General features: G+C 45.5%; 1 protein-coding gene across 1 annotated transcript in view; it reads right to left on the bottom strand.

Annotated features, from left to right (window-relative positions):
* The window catches only part of GLDN (gliomedin), a 75,868-nt gene that overhangs the window by 14,039 nt on the left and 41,919 nt on the right, over positions 1–19,910 (bottom strand). The gene's annotated exons all lie outside the window — the stretch shown is intronic.

The following is a 19,910-nucleotide window of genomic DNA, read 5'->3' as shown; positions in this document are numbered from 1 at the left end:
GTTCCTGTAAGTCCAGTCTAGCCCAGACTTCTCCCAGTCTGAGTACCTTGAAGTGATCGAGCAGCATTATCACATTGACAGCAGTTCATGCTGAAGCCTCAGAACTTCTGTAGTTGTCTTTGGCCATTACTATATGCTAGAGAAGGAGATTTAAGTAACTCTTAACACCACTACATTACTTATGCTCAAAAATTACTCCCCCCCCCCCCCCCCCACACTCCCCAGAGAATCATAGAAAAGCTGGAGAGAGAAGGAGCAGGGGGTTTGACTGGAACAAGAATACTGAGCTCCTAGTAAAGCCCTGAGCTCCAGGAAGGAGGATGAACTCTCACCTATAATCATTTTCCAGCCACAGGGGATTCTTTTAATGCAGGCTGCATAGAATCTGTGCCACATTTACATTTTCAAGGCAACATAACTGCTGAGGTATGAAGGCATTTCTCACTGGTACTTGCCATCCTTACGCTTCAATACTCAGCTATCTGAAAACTCTGATGTTCCTGTGTACTCATAAATGCTTACCTTCTGTACATAAATGTCAAATCACTCTTGGAACCATTGTTCCTTGAGTTGCCTGTCATTATGAAGAAAGATTAAGGAGGCTAGGGCTTTTCAGCTTGGAGAAGAGACGGCTGAGGGGAGACATGAGAGGTATATAAAATAATGAGTGGAGTGGAACAGGTGGATGTGAAGCGTCTGTTCACGCTTTCCAAAAATACTAGGACTAGGGGGCATGCGATTAAACTACAGTGTAGTAAATTTAAAACAAATCGGAGAAAATGTTTATTCACCCAACGCATAATTAAACTCTGGAATTCGTTGCCGGAGAACGTGGTGGAGGCGGTTAGCTTGGCAGAGTTTTAAAAGGGGTTGGACGGTTTCCTAAAGGACAAGTCCATAAACCGCTACTAAATGGACTTGGGAAAAATCCACAATTCCAGGAATAACATGTATAGAATGTTTGTACGTTTGGGAAGCTCGCCAGGTGCCCTTGGCCTGGATTGGCCGCTGTCGTGGACAGGATGCTGGGCTCGATGGACCCTTGGTCTTTTCCCAGTGTGGCATTACTTATCGCAGTAGAGACGGAACATTCAAGGAGCAACACTCCAAACCACGCCTCCACCAGCAGCTCCTGTACCGAACGTAATGCAGCCAATAGGGAGGGAAGGAGGGGGCGTGGAAATTGGAGGAGGACGTAATGCAGCCAATAGGGAGGGGAGGGGCGTGGAAAACGGAAGAGGACGTAATGCAGCCAATAGGGAGGGAAGGAGGGGGCGTGGAAATCGGAGGAGGACATAATGCAGCCAATAGGGAGGGGAGGGGGCGTGGAAAATGAAGGAGGATGTAATGCAGCCAATAGGGAGGGAAGGAGGGGGGCGTGGAAATTGGAGGAGGACGTAATGCAGCCAATAGGGAGGGGAGGAGGGGGCGTGGAAATCGGAGGAGGACATAATGCAGCCAATAGGGAGGGGAGGGGGCGTGGAAAACGGAAGAGGACGTAATGCAGCCAATAGGGAGGGGAGGGGGCGTGGAAAACGAAGGAGGACGTAATGCAGCCAATAGGGAGGGAAGGAGGGGGCGTGGAAATCGGAGGAGGACATAATGCAGCCAATAGGGAGGGGAGGGGGCGTGGAAAATGAAGGAGGATGTAATGCAGCCAATAGGGAGGGAAGGAGGGGGGCGTGGAAATTGGAGGAGGACGTAATGCAGCCAATAGGGAGGGGAGGAGGGGGCGTGGAAATCGGAGGAGGACATAATGCAGCCAATAGGGAGGGTAAGGGGGCGTGGAAAACGGAAGAGGACGTAATGCAGCCAATAGGGAGGGGAGGGGGCGTGGAAAACGAAGGAGGACGTAATGCAGCCAATAGGGAGGGAAGGAGGGGGCGTGGAAATTTGAGGAGGACGTAATGCAGCCAATAGGGAGGGGAGGGGGCGTGGAAATTGAAGGAGGACGTAATGCAGCCAATAGGGAGGGAAGGAGGGGGCGTGGACATCAATGGGGGAGGGAGGGAGAATGGAAAAGAGAACCACCATGTACAAGGGCACAGCAGGAACGACGAAGTGGCCGAGGCAACTAAAAAAACAGAAAAAGGTAAACAGGTGTATTCACTCACAGCACACACACACAAGTCCTGCTTTGCAGCATGAAGCAAAGACATAGCTGTCCCGCCCCTTTGGCTCACTGAACAGCAGGAGTCAGCAGAAGGGGCGGAACAACAACATGTATGCGGGGAGGGGGGAAGGGGGGAGGGAGACCGGCACACAACTGAAAAATGAGCCTGCGTTTCAAACTGCTCTAACAACTGCCTAAAAGGAGACACTGAACCTCCACTGCCACAAAGCTCCAACAACTGACTACAAGGAGACACTGAACCTCCACTGCCACACAGCTCCAACAACTGACTACAAGGAGACACTGAACCTCCACTGCCACACAGCTACAACAACTGACTACAAGGAGACACTGAACCTCCACTGCCACAAAGCTCCAACAACTGACTACAAGGAGACACTGAACCTCCACTGCCACACAGCTCCAACAACTGACTACAAGGAGACACTGAACCTCCACTGCCACACAGCTCCAACAACTGACTACAAGGAGACACTGAACCTCCACTGACACACAGCTCCAACAACTGACTACAAGGAGACACTGAACCTCCACTGCCACAAAGCTCCAACAACTGACTACAAGGAGACACTGAACCTCCACTGCCACACAGCTCCAACAACTGACTACAAGGAGACACTGAACCTCCACTGACACACAGCTCCAACAACTGACTACAAGGAGACACTGAACCTCCACTGCCACACAGCTCCAACAACTGACTACAAGGAGACACTGAACCTCCACTGCCACAAAGCTCCAACAACTGACTACAAGGAGACACTGAACCTCCACTGACAGACAGCTCCAACAACTGACTACAAGGAGACACTGAACCTCCACTGCCACACAGCTCCAACAACTGACTACAAGGAGACACTGAACCTCCACTGACACACAGCTCCAACAACTGACTACAAGGAGACACTGAACCTCCACTGCCACACAGCTCTAACAACTGACTACAAGGAGACACTGAACCTCCACTGCCACAAGCTCCAACAACTGACTACAAGGAGACACTGAACCTCCACTGCCACACAGCTCCAACAACTGACTACAAGGAGACACTGAACCTCCACTGCCACACAGCTCCAACAACTGACTACAAGGAGACACTGAACCTCCACTGCCACAAAGCTCTAACAACTGACTACAAGGAGACACTGAACCTCCACTGACACACAGCTCTAACAACTGACTATAAGGAGACACTGAACCTCCACTGACACACAACTCCAACAACTGACTACAAGGAGACACTGAACCTCCACTGACACACAGCTCCAACAACTGACTACAAGGAGACACTGAACCTCCACTGCCACACAGCTCCAACAACTGACTACAAGGAGACACTGAACCTCCACTGCCACAAAGCTCCAACAACTGACTACAAGGAGACACTGAACCTCCACTGACAGACAGCTCCAACAACTGACTACAAGGAGACACTGAACCTCCACTGCCACAAAGCTCCAACAACTGACTACAAGGAGACACTGAACCTCCACTGCCACACAGCTCCAACAACTGACTACAAGGAGACACTGAACCTCCACTGCCACACAGCTCCAACAACTGACTACAAGGAGACACTGAACCTCCACTGCCACACAGCTCCAACAACTGACTACAAGGAGACACTGAACCTCCACTGCCACACAGCTCCAACAACTGACTACAAGGAGACACTGAACCTCCACTGACACACAGCTGCAACAACTGACTACAAGGAGACACTGAACCTCCACTGCCACACAGCTCCAACAACTGACTACAAGGAGACACTGAACCTCCACTGCCACACAGCTCCAACAACTGACTACAAGGAGACACTGAACCTCCACTGCCACAAAGCTCCAACAACTGACTACAAGGAGACACTGAACCTCCACTGCCACACAGCTCCAACAACTGACTACAAGGAGACACTGAACCTCCACTGTCACACAGCTCCAACAACTGACTACAAGGAGACACTGAACCTCCACTGCCACACAGCTCCAACAACTGAGTACAAGGAGACACTGAACCTCCACTGCCACACAGCTCCAACAACTGACTACAAGGAGACACTGAACCTCCACTGCCACACAGCTCTAACAACTGACTACAAGGAGACACTGAACCTCCACTGGCACATAGCTCCAACAACTGACTGCAAGGAGACACTGAACCTCCACTGACACATAGCTCCAACAACTGACTACAAGGAGACACTGAACCTCCACTGTCACACAGCTCCAACAACTGACTACAAGGAGACACTGAACCTCCACTGCCACACAGCTCTAACAACTGACTACAAGGAGACACTGAACCTCCACTGCCACACAGCTCCAACAACTGACTACAAGGAGACACTGAACCTCCACTGCCACACAGCTCCAACAACTGCCTACAAGGAGACACTGAACCTCCACTTTCACACAGCTGCAACAACTGACTACAAGGAGACACTGAACCTCCACTTTCACACAGCTGCAACAACTGACTACAAGGAGACACTGAACCTCCACTTTCACACAGCTGCAACAACTGACTACAAGGAGACACTGAACCTCCACTGACACACAGCTGCAACAACTGACTACAAGGAGACACTGAACCTCCACTGACACACAGCTCCAACAACTGACTACAGGGAGACACTGAACCTCCACTGCCACACAGCTCCAACAACTGACTACAAGGAGACACTGAACCTCCACTGCCACACAGCTCTAACAACTGACTACAAGGAGACACTGAACCTCCACTGCCACACAGCTCCAACAACTGACTACAAGGAGACACTGAACCTCCACTGCCACACAGCTCCAACAACTGACTACAAGGAGACACTGAACCTCCACTGCCACACAGCTCCAACAACTGACTACAAGGAGACACTGAACCTCCACTGACACACAGCTCCAACAACTGACTACAAGGAGACACTGAACCTCCACTGCCACACAGCTCTAACAACTGACTACAAGGAGACACTGAACCTCCACTGCCACAAAGCTCCAACAACTGACTACAAGGAGACACTGAACCTCCACTGCCACACAGCTCCAACAACTGACTACAAGGAGACACTGAACCTCCACTGCCACACAGCTACAACAACTGACTACAAGGAGACACTGAACCTCCACTGCCACAAAGCTCCAACAACTGACTACAAGGAGACACTGAACCTCCACTGCCACACAGCTCCAACAACTGACTACAAGGAGACACTGAACCTCCACTGCCACACAGCTCCAACAACTGACTACAAGGAGACACTGAACCTCCACTGCCACACAGCTCCAACAACTGACTACAAGGAGACACTGAACCTCCACTGCCACAAAGCTCCAACAACTGACTACAAGGAGACACTGAACCTCCACTGACACACAGCTCTAACAACTGACTACAAGGAGACACTGAACCTCCACTGACACACAGCTCCAACAACTGACTACAAGGAGACACTGAACCTCCACTGCCACACAGCTCCAACAACTGACTACAGGGAGACACTGAACCTCCACTGAGACAGGGAGTACTAACAGCTCACAAGCACTCTCTCTCACTCACTCACTCACACACTCTCTCTCATTCACTCACTCACACACACACACAGAGACACCCAAGCACACACACACTAGCTGCTCACTCTCACACTCACTGTCTCTTTGGGAGGGCAGGGAACAGAGGACTGTGGCTTGACATGGGGTGAGGGAAGAGGACAGAGGAGGGTTGCTGGACATGGGGGGAGGACAGGGGACAGAGCAGACTTGCTACACATGGAGGTGAAATTAAAAAAACTCGCCCGTTTTAACGGGCTTAACGGCTAGTGTACTTATAACTGCCCCACAGAGCAGTTGGCCATTTATTTTGAATCCTCTCATCTCTACAGCAAGTGATGTACAACTAAAAAAAAAAAATCCTAAGATTTTTTAAGACTGCCACTCATCCCTGAGCACCAGATACACTTATACTGCCTAGGACAATGTTTTTAGATTGTTATTCTTACATGTATTTTTCTCTGGTACCATAGGTTCTAGTAGTTGTTACTTCATAGAAAAGAAGCATCACCTAGAATGTAAGTGCCATGCACAGTTAGACCAATGGGCATCTAAGGTTCCCCTCTGTCTATAACAGTATCAGGGTCAACAATGAGCACCCAATATATGCTAATCAGAAGTTCATTTCTTGTTGCTCACTTAGCAGCCCTTTTACTAACCTGCGGTAAAAGGGGTCCTGCACTAGCAGCAATGCTTGTCTTTTTGCTGTGTGCAGAGTCCCCTTTTACTGCAGTGGGTAAAAAGGTGGGAAAAACAAATGACTGTGTGGTAAGTTTGCACTTGCTGCACAGCCACTTTGAGAGGGAGCTCTTACTGCCACCCATTGAGGTGGCAATGAGGTCTTCGGCGCTAACCCGGCGATAACTACTGTGGTAAAAAATATGGAACAATTTTCCATAGCAATGGAAATGGTGCACTCTGGGGGCAGAACTCCCGCCGGCACCCACATTAGGCCGGCAGTAGTTCCAGGTTGCTGCACGACAACCTAATAACTGTTAAATGCACCTGTCTTCTGTTACTACATAATATTTGTTCACTTTTCTTTCTATGTACTCTAATTTCTTTGCACCTCTCACTAAATTTGTTGCAACAAAGCTACACATAGATTTGGATCTTAGATGAGCTCCATGAGTTGCCAAATACTGGAAGGGCTGCAAAAGCAATGAGGTCCATTTTTGAAGAAGAGCATTTGGGAAGTTAAAATGGAGATCCGGACTCAATCCTGCTTGATATAAACTCTGAATCTTACTCTATCCTTACAACCAATACTTCTGTGAAATACAGGGGGAAAATGATTGATCCCCTTTGACCAGTTTTAGTCCTGCTAATGCTGTACCCCAACTGCTATAAGATACCTGGACTGCTGCCACAGGAATCACCATAGTTTCACCATACTCACCAATAAACATTTAGCACTGGAAGCACTTTCATTATACACATTCACTGCCACTCTTTGACTTCTTAATAAACACCATCCATTCACCAACACCTTACTATTTTAAATCTGTGGATCCTTACAGTTAGTCTAAGCCCAGATTCAATTTAACATTACATTAACACTGATATAGAAAACTCAACAAATAGAAGACATTCTACACTTATTTTGCAGCTTACAGATTGTTTTTCTTATTCACCATAGGATGGATAAACTCATGTTGACCAACTATTGAGGTCTATTGAAATGAGGTGCCACGAACAAAGGGTCATGGATTTGATATACTGTCCTTCTGTGGTACAAGCAAAGCAATTTACATTTATTATATACGGGTACTTTCTTTGTCGTTGCCTCAGTCCAATGGCTTTGATGTGGCCCTTGGGCTTCGGTCACATTTGGAAAAGAAGAAGAACCAGAATTTATAACTAAGGGAAGGTGAAAATGGAATTTTTTCTTATTCTATGAGAATATTAGAATTGTACACTAGATTAGCATAACGTTATTACAATGTAGCCTCAGAGGACATAATATCTATTTCTGTAAAAAAAAGTCAAGGACCTTGTGAACATCTCAGATGAAGTCACACGCATATTTGGGTTTGTAAAGATCTGGATGTGTTCTTTGTGATCTTTAACCAAAACAAATGATGTAAAACAAATGGGAAAAAAAGGCTGTAAGGATAGTAGATAAAGCAGAAGGTTGAGGAATTTCCCCAAGCAATTTTCAACTGTACTGCAGTCAAAGATCAAGCTAAAAAGCCCATAAACTCTGTATGCACTAAATTTTCTATTTGAAATTTGCTGCTAAGGGATGAGCTGTCCAAAATGAGTATTACTACGGTAGAATCAAAATTGTTATTCCAGTGTACATATAGCATAAAATATTGTTTTTGTAGATAATTTGAGATATTACCTTATCCAAGTAAAGGATGTTTCACAGCTTCAGATGGAGCTTTTCTTTTCTCCTTCCTTTTCCTTCCCCTTTCTTGATATTGAGTGTTCAGAGCCCTACCACGGTTCCTGTGGCCTGTCCTTGAGACTATACTCAGAGATTTGCAACTACCTTCTGCAGCTCAGAACACCTGGGTGGCCATTCTCCAAACTGATGCCTCCTTTCAGCAATCACATTTGAGGAGTCCTCAGTGCTAATTCTATAACAACTTAAGGGAACACCTAAGCCATTATAGAATATTAGAGAAAAAAAGCCACTCTGGTATGTCAAAAGCTACATGTGCCTACTAATGACAGGTCAACCACTAATGTAAGTGGATGCGCCAAGCAATGCGTGCATCTGATAGTATTCTATAAATTGCACGTGTCGCTTGGTGACAAGCCTATGACCTGCATATGCTCCGCCCACATATATGCCATGCTGACAGTTGCATGCTAAGCAATTTAGGTGCACTGTTAATGGAATAGCACCTAGAGGTTATGTGCGTAACTACCAACTATTGATGCCAATCATATGCGTAAGAGCTACTATTCTATAAATTAGGTGCACACTTGGTGCCTACATTTAGGCCCCAGAATTGCCTTTCTAGTCTTCCTTGGTGGTCTCACATCTCACTGCTAGGCATGCTGGAGTTAGTTTCTGAGATCCATTGAGGCCAGGGTTGCTGGGGTCAGGTGGAAACAGCAGAAGACAGTGCCGTGTAGTTCTAGTCCTTCATTGATGCACACCAATCCAGGGGCAGACTGACCATTCGGGCAACTGGGCAGTGCCTGAGGGCCCAGAAGCCTTCTAGGGGCCCCAGAGGCTCTGTCTGGATGCCCGCTGCACACTACAGTCCTCCCTGGTCCTACCTTTAAAGGCACACCACTGGTGATCTAGTGGCCTCTGCAGGGGAGAACATGTTTTTTCCTGCCTGTTGTGTTGCTGTTATTCTCCCTGCCCAGCACCGCCTTACTTTAAAAATGGTGGCCAAGACTCCCTGTGGAAGTCTCATGAGACTGTTGAGACCCATGAGACTACCATGGGAAGTCTCAGCCGCTGTTTTGAAAACACAGCGGCGCTGGCAGGTGGGCGAATAGCAGCAGCGCAGTGGGCAGGAAAGAACATGCTCCCCCCAAACACACAGAAACTACTAGACCACCAGGGCCCTTCAGGTAGGACCAGGGCAGCGGGGGCATCAGCTACGGCAGTAGGGGGGCAACAGCGCAACAGTAGGGGATGTGTCAGGCAGTGGCCAGGCGAGGGGCCCAGACCACTCTCAGTCCGCCCCTGCGCCAATCTGTTTTTGAGGATATTCACTATGAATATTCATTAGTTATATACTTGTACACAATTCATTGAAACATGAGTTAAACTTGGATGCTTTGATTAGCCAGAAAATCAGACCAGGTTGTGATCTTAGGACTGTAGTGAAATCCCCTGCTATCAAGATCCCAACATATACCGAACTCTTTGATTTTGTAGACTATCTTTCATTTATGCTTTTCAAAGCATGAGATCACAAGCATTTAAACTAGAAGAAGCATACAAACAATGTTTGTAAATGGTTCAAATCACTTTTATGTGTCTAATGATGCAAAACGATGGACAAATTGATAATAGAACATCTCCTCCCGAAGGTGCTATTTGATATGAGAAACCACTCAAAATTCAGAACCAAAGAGCTAGCTTGAAATAAATGAAAAAAAATTCTTTCTGGAGAGCTATGGGGCCAGGGGGAAAAGTTTGAGAAATCAGGCTTGTGATATATTTATATTGATTTTTAGATTGATTGATTATGTATAATGGTTTATATACCATTAACAATCCCAATAAAAATTTTAAAATATGTAAAAAAAATACAGAGTACAGTTTTCTCAGCCAAGCAACTATTGATACTAATTGGCATTAATTAGAATTTACACACACAACTTGCTAGGCGTATTCTGTAAAGTGGTGCATGTAAATTCTAATGTGTGCTGCCAGAAAGGGAGCATGGCTGTGGGCATGAAATGGGCAGACCGTGGGCAATCCAAAAATATACACACACAGTTATAGAATATACCTGCTTCATGCCTACCTTAGGCGCTGGTATTTACACCAAGTTTTACTTGGCGCAAATGGAGATGCCTAGAGTTAGGCCCAGGCATGGCCACTAGGCATATTCTATAAACTGCGCCTAAATTTGCGCCTAGGTAGAAATATTTTCAATGCTAATTTTTTTGGCACCATACATAGGGATCCTTTTACTAAGCTGTGGTAAAAAATGACCTGCAGTAGCGTGAACGTGTATTTTTGGCATAAGCTGGGCCATTTTTTTTACCACGTCTAGGAAAAAGGGCCTTTTTTAAAGGGGCTGGAAAATGCACGTGCACTAAAATTGAAACCAGCAAGTGTTCGTTTTTGGCCTGAGACCTTACCGCCACCCATTGACCTAGTGGTAAGATCTCACACGCTACCTGCGCAGTAAGCATGCAGCATGTGCCAACTGCTGTTTACCGCTGGGTAAGTGGCCTGCGGTAGAAAATAGAAAATTTTCAGCAGCCATATTTTAGGCTCTATTTAACTTCACGTTTAGGCACCTAAACCTGGCCGAATATGGTCTTCTGAATTAGGAAGTGCTCCAGCTTTCAGTCTGCATTATCCAGTTAGCGCATGCTAAATAGAATGACTTGGCTAGATAACACTTCCACGCCCATTCTCCACCCATTGCATGAACCCTCTCAAAAAAAAAATAGAAAAAATATAAATAATGCGTGTTTTGTGCTGAGACCTTTTTGACACGCTAACCATGTGTTAAGGCTAAAAGTCCTTTACTAAAAGGGCCCCTTATGTAATTAATGCATAAACTGCATTGAAAATCAGGTGCTGAAAAATCAGCCTTGTAATAAACAATGGCAGAAAAAAACTACTCAGCCCACCTTGTCTGTACAGGTTCTGTGTCTACACTACTGTGGACACCACTGTCAGTGAGACCACCTGCTAGATTTCTCCTTATTCAGGACAGTCTCTTTCTGTCTTCCTTCTTTATCCTCTCCCATCTTTAGTGGAAGAGTAAAAGAAGATCTAGATCCTTACTCCTTTCCCTCCAGCACCACTGCTTACTTTGTAGGAAAAAAGGTAGCCACACCCATTTTACCAGCCATGGAGCATATAAAAAGCAGTGGCGTAGCCAGACAGCCAATTTTGGGTGGGCCTGAGCCCGAAGTGGGTGGGCACAAAATTTTCTCTCTGCCCCGCCCCTTCCTCCCCCTATTCTCCACCTCTCCCCCAGCACCTCCCAACTCAAAATAGAAACAGAAACACTTTAGCTCATGAGGAAAGTGACATCCGCTATGCACACTTCTCAAGCTATCATATTTCAGTTAAGATTCAAAATAAAATACCTTTTCTACCTTTGTTGTCTGGTCATTTTCTTTTTCCATCATGTTGATCCAGTTTCTCTTTTGAACTTTCCAATCTTTCTGCTACTTCTCCTTCAAGCAGCTGCTGTCCATTTGTCTTTTTCTCCTCTCTTGTTCCATTCCCTCACTTCACTTGCCTCTGACATATTGACCTTTCCATTTTAGCTCTTTCCTCTGTTTTTTTTTTTTCTTTTCTCTGTCCACCCAAATTTTATCCTAACCCCATTCCTTTGTTTTACTTTTCAGATACCTGTCAGATTTCCATTTCCTTTTTACACACTAGTTCTCCTATTCACCATCTCTCTACTTCCCCAGCCACCCATTCCCTTCCATCTTCAATCTATTCCCCATTACCATATTTCTTTCCCCTGTAATCACCATCCTCCTCACATTTATTTCCTTGCCACCCCCTTGGCCTCTCCCACATGGTTCCACCTTTCCCAGTGTCTCTCTCCCTCCACCCTTCTAGCCCAGCATCTGCTCCCTCTCTTCTCCCCACCCTTCACCCCCTCCCAGCATCTTCCTGTCACTTCTCTCTTTCGTCTTGCCCCCCTCTCCTGTGATCCAGTGTGACCAGAATTTCCCCCACCCATCCTGTTTCTTTCCATCCCTCCCCTCTCCCCCTTTGCAGCATCTCTCATCTCTCTCTTGGCAAAGAACAACAACGTGGATGCAGCAGCTCACAGGTTTGCTTGCTACTACTACTTATCATTTCTAAACCGCTACTAGACGTACGCAGCGCTGTACACTTGAACATGAAGAGACACTGCTCAAGAGAGCTTACAATTTAATTAGGACAGACAAACAGGACAAACAAGAGATAAGGGAATATTAAAGTAAGGATGATAAAATAAGGGTTCTGAACAAGTGAATAAGGGTTAGGAGTTAAAAGCAGCATCAAAAAGGTGGGCTTTTAACATAGATTTGAAGACTGCCATCAAACCAGCTATCCTCTAAGGAAAAACAACAACAGTATTAGGAATCACAATAGACCACAACCTCATATCTGACCAAATACCTGAAATAGTATTGAAAGTTTTCAAAACACTGTGCAGATTAAGAAGAATCAGAAGCTGCTTCTCCACCATGACATTTTGCTCCTGGTTCAATCACGTATCCTGTCCACACTGACTACTGTAATGGAATGTACATCGGATGCAAAGCCTTAAGCTTAAAGAAATTATAAACTGCCCAAAACACTGCAGCACGCCTGATATTTCAGAGAGAGATTCCTCTACTGCAAGTCCTACTATAGCTTCAAACCTATTACCATCAACCACCAAATTTTAAACAGAACGGCACGTAATTACACATGCTCCCTAATAACTCTCCTAGTAAATGCGGATAAGGGTGCTGATTACTTTTATTACACCTATCAAATTGCAATGGGTGACATGCTTAACAACTCCAATAGAGAATACTACTAATTCAGGGTCCACTTGACGTATCTTATCCTAAATAATTATACGGACAAATATAAGGAACCACAAAGTTTTGTAAAGAAAGTTCTATGTAGAATCATGTTCACTGCAATGTTAATTTTGTTTGCTATGTTTTCAATGAACCGCGACGCGACGGCTGCGCGGGGGAGTGGAAACAGAAATTTACCAAATGGCTTCCTTACAGTGGACTTCATAGGCTGGCTCACTTGCACTCCACTCCTGAGGTTGCAGCGGCGAACTGGCGGGCGGAGCGCTACTCTCCAGTAGTAAAAGCAGCAAGCCGGCAGGTTTGAGTCCGTCCTTCACTTCCCCGCCCTCTCTGTGTCCCGCCTTCCTGTGATGTCATTTCCTTTCAGGCAGCGGGACGCAGAGATGCGGGCGGTGAAGCGAAGGACGGACTCAAACCTGCCGGCTTGCTGCTTTTACTACTGGAGAGCGGCGCACTGGCGCCCCGCCCGCCAGTTCATCGCTGCGGGCGAGGATTCGAAAATAAAGATGGACAGGGATGGACTCGGACTCTGGGTGGGCGTGCGGGCGGGCGGGCGGGCCTGAGGCTAAATTGGGTGGGCCTGGGCCCACCCAGGCCCACCCGTAGCTACGCCCCTGATAAAAAGGCATAATTGAGAATTGTACACAAATCCTTAGGTCTAACAAAAAAAAACCCTAAGAGTGACTATAAACTAATAAAATATGTAGACAAAAATTCAACTGAAACCACCAAAAGCCAGACTCTGGCATGCAGGATAACATCAGAAAAACAAAAATATTTCCCCCTTGTACTCTGTCATGAAGATAGCAGATGTAAATTTCAAAAACTAACCTATTGCAATCACTATACTATAAATTAACAACTAAAAATAAGACAAAAAATTAACACAGCTACCACAATACATTATCTTTTTGTCTACCTTTGTTGTCTGACCACATACTTTTTTCAATTGTGTTCATCCCAGTTTCTGGTTTCTACTTTCCTCATCCTCTCTTAACTCTATTGCCAGGATTTCCTGTTTGTTTGTCATTTTTCTCGCCTCCTTTTCCTTTCAGCTTTCAATTTTATTTTTCTCATTTAGTTCTTTCTTTCTTTCTATCCATTCTTCAATTTCCCTCTTTTGACTGTGCCTACCTAGAGCTTGCTCTTCTCCACTTCCATCCAGTATTTCACCTCTCTCCTCCCCACTTCCATCATCTGCCCCTCTCTCTCCTCCCCACTTCCATCCAGCATTGCCCCTCCTCTCCTCCCCATATCCATTCAACATTTGTCCCCTCTCTCTCTTCCACACTTCCATCCAGCATTCCCCCCCTCTCTCTCTCCTCCACATATCCTTCCAGCATTTTCCCTCTCTCTCTCTCCTCCACATATCCATCCAGCATTTGCCCCCTCTCTCTCCTCCCCACTCCCACCCAGCATTTCACTCTCTTTCTCCTCACTTCAACATTTGCCACCTCTCTCCTCCCCACTTCCATCCAAAATTTCTCCCCATTTCCCCTCCCTCCCCATCCAGCATTTCTCCCCTTGCCCCCTCTCTTCCCATCAAGCATCTCTGCCCTTGCTCCCTCTCTCCCATTCAGCATCTCATAAGTACTAAGTACTGCCATACTGGGACAGACCGAAGGCCCATCAAGCCCACCATCCTGTTTCCAACAGTGGCCAATCCGGGTCACAAGTACCTGGCAAGATCCTAAAAAAGTACAATACATCTTATGCTGCTTATCCTAGAAATAAGCAGTGGATTTTCCCTAACTCCATTTTAATAATGATCTATGAACTTTACCTTTAAGAAGCTATCCAAACCTTTTTTAAACCTCGCTAAGTTAACTGCTTTTAATACATTCTCTGGCAACGATTTCCAGAGTTTAATTACAACTTGAGTGAAGAAATATTTTCTCCAATTTACTGCGTTGTAGCTACGTTGTAGCTTCATTGCGTCCCCCCTAGTTCTAGTATTTTTGGAAAGAGTAAACAAGCGATTTATGTCTACCCATTCCACTCCACTCATTATTTTATAGACCTCTATCATATTTATTTATTTATTTATTACATTTGTACCCCGGGCTTTCCCACTCAAAGCAGGTTCAATGTGGCTTACATAGTAATTGGGATTACAAAGTATTGGTGGAGAGAAATAAGTTGAGTATTATCGGACTAATAAAAGAAATAAGAATGAAGAAATGCAGGGACGAGGGGAGTAGGAGAAGTATGAGCAAGGGTAAGTGAGCAATTGGAGGGGTAGATAAGGCGGAGGGGGATGGGTAAGAGTGAAGGGAGTAGGAGAGGTGTAAGAGTAGGTGAGCATTTGGGGAGGGGTTGATGAGGCGAAAGGGGATAGAACAAGGGATAAGCAGGGGAAAATGTGGCGGGAGATGTAGTCTAGGTCGTTGTCATTGTCTCCTGGATATGTGATAAATAGATGGGTTTGTGGGAATTAATCTGGATAGTTTGGGTAGGCTTGCCTAAACAGATGGGTTTTTAGTGATTTCCGAAAGGGCAGGTGGTCACTGAGTGATCGAATTGGTCTGGGGAGGGCATTCCAGAGTTGGCTGCCTAAGAAGGAGAAGTTGGATCCATAATAGGTTTTGTACTTGAGTCCTTTGCAATTGGGGTAGTGTAGGTTGAGGTAAGTTCGTGAGGTTGTAGACATGTTCCTGGTGGGGAGGTCAATCAGGTCGAGCATATAGCCTAGAGATATCTCCCCTCAGCCATCTTTTCTTCATGCTGAAGAGCCCTAGCCACTTTAGCCTTTCCTCATAGGGAAGTCGTCCCATCCCTTTTATCATTTTCGTCGCCCTTCTCTGTACCTTTTCTAATTCCACTACCATAGGCGGTCGGTGGCCCAACTGTTTGGGGAGGCTAAAGGGGGTGGGGTTAGGGGTGGAGCCAGGGGTGGAGCTTATAGCCACAATTAACACAGAAAAAAATAAGTAAAAATAAAATAGTCACAATTAATACCTTTTATTAAATTCAGATATTAGATATGTATCATATGTCAAAGAATAAAGTGGTTGCCCAAAGCATATACTAACCACAATCGCTCAACTGTAAAACACTATGCACAAATTTGTGCAAAAACACACTCAGAATCTTACTGTACCATAACACTAGGCGGACCCTAATACACCAATATACCACCCATATGGAAAATGCAGACCACCAACAATATGAAACAACCACCCTTCAACATCTTCAGTCCTTCTGTGACTGTTCTCTTGTGCTTGACTGCTTAAATATTTTAAATTTAAATGCTTTACTTTTTGTCTATTAGATTGTAAGCTCTTTGAGCAGGGACTGTCTTTCTTCTGTGTTTGTACAGCGCTGCGTACACTTTGTAGCGCTCTAGAAATGTTAAATAGTAGTAGTAGTAGTAGGATCATAATATCACAATTCTCATGTAGAGCCACAAAACACCCTTTTAGGGTGGATGGTGTTCACAATGAGCTCCTTTTAATAACGACTATATGTAGATCCTTCAAGAGGTAGTGTGTCATGATTTAGGCTCTAAAACCCTTTCTGATGATTTGGTGCCACCTCAGTAAGGCCAATACACAATCTCTCCACTGCAAAACACTATACACAAACTTGTGCAAAAACACACTCATAACCATAGCAAACCATAACAGCACTAATTCCAAGGACAGAACGAGCTACAACCTTATGCGTGGAAAAGCAGCACTGTAATTACACCGGGCTCTAAAATACCAGTACGCAACCTAGTGAAAGAAACAACAAAAAAAAGGGCTGCAAATACTACACACTAGCAGAATATTGCACCTTGATCACACATGAAAAACACATGACAACAGATATGACACAAGGAACTAGAAATAAAAATAATATGAAGGCAAAATACTGAAATGGAAAGTTACCTGAAGAAGTCAGACTCAGCATGCAGCAATACTAGAAAAATTGAAACTTACATGCAAAATATCACAGATGCACATTTCCAAAAGCTGACATATTCCAGTTAATAAATTCTGAATAAAATACTTTTTTCTACCTTTGTTGTCTGATCATTTAGTTTTTCTATTTGCTTTGGTCCCAGTGTCTTCTTTCCATTTGATATTTTTTCTCTCAACATGTCCACCATCCTCCTGTGTCCTTATGCGTCCTGTCTACCATCTTTAGCCCTGTCCCTATCCTTTCTCCAGTTTCAGCATCTGCCCTCAAAGTGTTCCAATCCAGCCCTTAAATTCAGCAATTTCCCCTCCATCCATATCCAGCATTTCTCCTCTCTCCCTTCCACTCCATCCGTGTGCATCTCCTTCCTTTGTCTTTCCTTCCCTCCATCCTTGTCCTACATTTCTCCTCTCTTCCCTGCACTCCACTCCATCCATGTCCAGATTTCTCCTCTCTTCTCTCTCCTCCATCCATGTCCAGCACCTTCCCTCTTTCTCTTTCTCTTTCCCTTCCATCCAGTGTCATCCCTCTTTCTCTCTCCATCCTTCTACCCATTACCCTCTCCCAATCCTTCCGTCTATTGTCTCCCTCCATCCATTGTCTCCCTCTATCTCCCCTTCCTTCTAAACAGTTCTTTCTCTTGACCCTTTTCCATTCAGCATGTCCTCTCTATCCCCATCCTTCCAGTGTCTTTCCTCTTTCTTTCTTTCTTTCTTTCTTTCTTTCTTTCTTTCTTTCTTTCTTTCTTTCTTTCTTTCTTTCTTTCTTTCTTTCTTCTTTCTTTCTTTCTTTCTTTCTTTCTTTTCCTCCCTACCCTTACGTCCAGTGTCTTCCCTGTTTCTGCCCCCTCCTTCCAGCATTTTCCCTCTTTCTCCCTCCTTTCATTCAGCATTTCTCCGTCTGACAGCTAGGATCTCCCCCAGTTTCTCTCCAGCAGCTTCTCTCTCTCTCCTGCCCATATCCCCTCTTTCTCTCTCCATCTTTCCACTAATCTCTCTCTCTCTCTCTGTACCCCTCTTCCATCCAGCATCTTCTCTCTGGCTCTCCCCTGCTCTCTTCCATGTCCCCTCTTTCTCTCCCCATCTCTCTCTGACTCTCTCCTGCTCTTTTGCATGTCCATGGCTCTCCCCTGCACTTTTCCACTTTCTCTCTCTCTCCTCCAGCGTCCTCATGCATCTCTCCTCTCCCTCATGCATCCCACCTTTCTCTTCCCTCCCCTTCTTGCTTCCATCATTCTCACTCCTTTCTCCACCCCCCTTTTCCCATTCCCTGCCATTGCTTTCCTTCCTCCCTCTTCCCCTTAGATGTGGCACCTCACATCCTCTCCACCCCCTTTCCCTTTTGGTCTGGCAGCTTGCTGGCATGATGCATCGCTCCCCTCTCGCCCCCCCCCCCCCCGGACTAGTTCGGTATCGCTCTCCCCCTCCGCTCCTGTCATGTCTTTGAACTTCGAGGCTTCCTTCGGTAGCAGCAGCAGCATCGGCAATGATGTAAACGCTGCTTTCAGCCTGCCCCGGAAGCACTCTCTGTACAGTTTCCCCGCGTAGGAGGGACGCTGTCTAGAGAAGGCTTCCGGGGCAGGCTGAAAGCAGCGCCTACATCATTGCCGATGCTGCTGCTGCTACCGGAAGGAATCCTCGAAGTTCAAAGACGACGTGACAGGACAGGAGCGGAGGGGGAGAGCGATATCGAGGTAGTCGGGGGGGAGGGTAAAGATCGCACGCACCAGTCGGGGGGAGATGTTCAAGGCAGCGGGAACTGCACCCAGGGTGGTCCGCCCCACCCCGCCCTTGCTGCACTTCTGGCTGGGGAGGCTTAGCCTCCCCAAGCCTCTTATACCGGGCGCCTATGTCCACTACATCTTTTTTGAGATGTGGTGACCAGAATTGAACACAGTATTCAAGGTTCGGTCGCATCATGGAGCGATACAAAGGCTTTATAACGTCCTTATTTCTGTTTTCCATTCCTTTCCTAATAATATCTAACATTCTATTTGCTTTCTTAGCCGCCAGCACACACTGAGCAGATGGTTTCAACGTATCATCAACGATGACGCCTAGATCCCTTTCCCGGACGGTGACTCCTAATATGGAACCTTGCATTATGTACAGGGCCGTGCCTAGGGTCTCTGGTGCACCCCTGCAGACTATCGGTTGGCGCCCCCCCCCCCCCCCCCCCGTCCAGCAGAGCAGGAACAGAAGGGAGCAGGCAAGTAAGCCGGACCTCAGGAAAATATAGCACTGTATGTATCCCTCATTGATAAGTCTCTGACTCTCTAAAGTTTAGCAATTTCATTAAAGCAAAATGTATTTTCACATATCACATCCTATCCAAGGAGAATGTTTTATATATGTCACCCGTCTGTGGTAAAACTTCACACAGTATCAAAATACCTCTAATATGTAGTCGTGCCAGCCGAGGAAACTAACTGTGCTCAGCTCACAAGAGACAGAGTGAACATAAAATAAAACTTCATCCTTAAAAGATAATATCGGATGAATGCATGAAGGTGAATATGAATTCCTGTGAATGGAATCAATTTGATTTACAATAAATCCAGATACTACTCCCTCATATATATAACAAAAAATTATTTAAGTGGAATGGAATTATTTGACTGTACTGGTAAACAGAAAGAAATACTCTATTGCATTCTAATCTCCTTTGCACCAAAGGATATAATTCAGATCAAACATTTATCTCTGATCAACTATCTCAGATCAAATATTTATTTCAGATCAAATATTAAGGTTTCCTTGCTTACAGTCACTTAAATCTACCTAGCCTTTATATAACTTATAGGATTTAAACACTCTTAAACTGAAATTCACCCTTTTCTATTCTTCATAAACTTCAAGTAATCCTGAAATATTCAGATCCTTTTCTCACTAGAGAAACTTCACTCGCCACCAATCTCTTTTCACTTATATTTTCTCATTTACCACAATCAGGCACTCTTTTATAACTTCAGTCAACAAACACAGGAAGTCACAGCTGGATGTCTCTCTTGGCAAAGGACAGCTCTCACTCTGTTCACTTCCCGGGCAGATTTCTTAACAGAAGCTGATCATCCAATCAGAGAACTCTATTTGAATGCAGATTAACATACAGACACTCATGGGAATGTT

The sequence above is a fragment of the Microcaecilia unicolor genome, chromosome 1 (assembly GCF_901765095.1).
Source record: "Microcaecilia unicolor chromosome 1, aMicUni1.1, whole genome shotgun sequence".
Taxonomy (NCBI): Eukaryota; Metazoa; Chordata; class Amphibia; order Gymnophiona; family Siphonopidae; genus Microcaecilia; species Microcaecilia unicolor.
This window is presented reverse-complemented; position numbering and strand designations above follow the sequence as displayed.